Source organism: Musa acuminata, unplaced genomic scaffold (genome assembly GCF_036884655.1).
Source record: "Musa acuminata AAA Group cultivar baxijiao unplaced genomic scaffold, Cavendish_Baxijiao_AAA HiC_scaffold_1126, whole genome shotgun sequence".
Taxonomy (NCBI): Eukaryota; Viridiplantae; Streptophyta; class Magnoliopsida; order Zingiberales; family Musaceae; genus Musa; species Musa acuminata.
The window spans coordinates 6,919,246-6,921,745 of NW_027021339.1; positions in this window are offsets into that span (position 1 = coordinate 6,919,246).

The following is a 2,500-nucleotide window of genomic DNA, read 5'->3' on the forward strand; positions in this document are numbered from 1 at the left end:
CCCTTTTGCCCCGTTTTTGCCTCCTTTTGGGCTGTTCTTTGCTAGATTGGGCTTTCGTATAGCATGGACGGTGCTGCTTCTCGCTTCGCTCGCTGTTCGCCGCTCGCCGCTCGCTCGCGCAGCCAAAAATGGCCAGTTTTGGCCCGTTTTTGGGCTGTTTTGGCCTGTTTTTGGTCTGTTCTGGCGTGGCGCGGTGACCGTCGTGAGCGGAGCAAAACGTCAGCCATCTCAGCACCTTGGAACCCCCCGGGTGGCACAGGGCTGGATGGGGCTTTCGTATAGCAGGGACGGTGCTGCCTCACGCTTCGCTCGCTGTTCGCCGCTCGCCGCTCGCTCGCGCAACCTAAAATGGCCAGTTTTGGCCCGTTTTTGGGCTGTTTTGGCCTGTTTTTGGTCCGTTCTTGCGTGGCACGGCGACCGTCGTGAGCGGAGCAAAACGTCAGCCATCTCAGCACCCTGGAACCCCCCGGGTGGCACAGGGCTGGATGGGGCTTTCGTATAGCAGGGACGGTGCTGCCTCTCGCTTCGCTCGCTGTTCGCCGCTCACCGCTCGCTCGCTCAGCCAAAAATGGCCAGTTTTGGCCCGTTTTTGGGCTGTTTTGGCCTGTTTTTGGTCCGTTCTTGCATGGCGCGGTGACCGTCGTGAGCGGAGCAAAACGTCAGCCATCTCAGCACCCTGGAACCCCCCGGGTGGCACAGGGCTGGATGGGGCTTTCGTATAGCAGGGACGGTGCTGCCTCACGCTTCGCTCGCTGTTCGCCGCTCGCCGCTCGCTCGCGCAGCCAAAAATGACCAGTTTTGGCCCGTTTTTGGGCTGTTTTGGCCTGTTTATGGTCCGTTCTTGCGTGGTGCGGTGACCGTCGTGAGCGGAGCAAAACGTCAGCCATCTCAGCACCCTGGAACCCCCCGGGTGGCACAGGGCTGGATGGGGCTTTCGTATATAGCAGGGACGGTGCTGCCTCTCGCTTCGCTCGCTGTCCGCCGCTCGCCGCTCGCTCGCGCAGCCAAAAATGGCCAGTTTTGGCCCGTTTTTGGGCCGTTTTGGCCAGTTTTTGGCCTGTTCTTGCATTGCGCGGTGACCGTCGAGAGCGGAGCAAAACGTCAGCCATCTCAGCACCCTGGAACCCCCCGGGTGGCACAGGGCTGGATGGGGCTTTCGTATAGCAGGGACGGTGCTGCCTCTCGCTTCGCTCGCTGTCCGCCGCTCGCCGCTCGCTCGTGCAGCCAAAAATGGCCAGTTTTGGCCCGTTTTTGGGCCGTTTTGGCCAGTTTTTGGCCTGTTCTTGCATTGCGCGGTGACCGTCGAGAGCGGAGCAAAACGTCAGCCATCTCAGCACCCTGGAACCCCCCGGGTGGCACAGGGCTGGATGGGGCTTTCGTATAGCAGGGACGGTGCTGCCTCTCGCTTCGCTCGCTGTCCGCCGCTCGCCGCTCGCTCGTGCAGCCAAAAATGGCCAGTTTTGGCCCGTTTTTGGGCCGTTTTGGCCAGTTTTTGGCCTGTTCTTGCATTGCGCGGTGACCGTCGAGAGCGGAGCAAAACGTCAGCCATCTCAGCACCCTGGAACCCCCCGGGTGGCACAGGGCTGGATGGGGCTTTCGTATAGCAGGGACGGTGCTGCCTCTCGCTTCGCTCGCTGTCCGCCGCTCGCCGCTCGCTCGTGCAGCCAAAAATGGCCAGTTTTGGCCCGTTTTTGGGCCGTTTTGGCCAGTTTTTGGCCTGTTCTTGCATTGCGCGGTGACCGTCGAGAGCGGAGCAAAACGTCAGCCATCTCAGCACCCTGGAACCCCCCGGGTGGCACAGGGCTGGATGGGGCTTTCGTATAGCAGGGACGGTGCTGCCTCTCGCTTCGCTCGCTGTCCGCCGCTCGCCGCTCGCTCGTGCAGCCAAAAATGGCCAGTTTTGGCCCGTTTTTGGGCCGTTTTGGCCAGTTTTTGGCCTGTTCTTGCATTGCGCGGTGACCGTCGAGAGCGGAGCAAAACGTCAGCCATCTCAGCACCCTGGAACCCCCCGGGTGGCACAGGGCTGGATGGGGCTTTCGTATAGCAGGGACGGTGCTGCCTCTCGCTTCGCTCGCTGTCCGCCGCTCGCCGCTCGCTCGTGCAGCCAAAAATGGCCAGTTTTGGCCCGTTTTTGGGCCGTTTTGGCCAGTTTTTGGCCTGTTCTTGCATTGCGCGGTGACCGTCGAGAGCGGAGCAAAACGTCAGCCATCTCAGCACCCTGGAACCCCCCGGGTGGCACAGGGCTGGATGGGGCTTTCGTATAGCAGGGACGGTGCTGCCTCTCGCTTCGCTCGCTGTCCGCCGCTCGCCGCTCGCTCGCGCAGCCAAAAATGGCCAGTTTTGGCCCGTTTTTGGGCCGTTTTGGCCAGTTTTTGGCCTGTTCTTGCATTGCGCGGTGACCGTCGAGAGCGGAGCAAAACGTCAGCCATCTCAGCACCCTGGAACCCCCCGGGTGGCACAGGGCTGGATGGGGCTTTCGTATAGCAGGGACGGTGCTGCC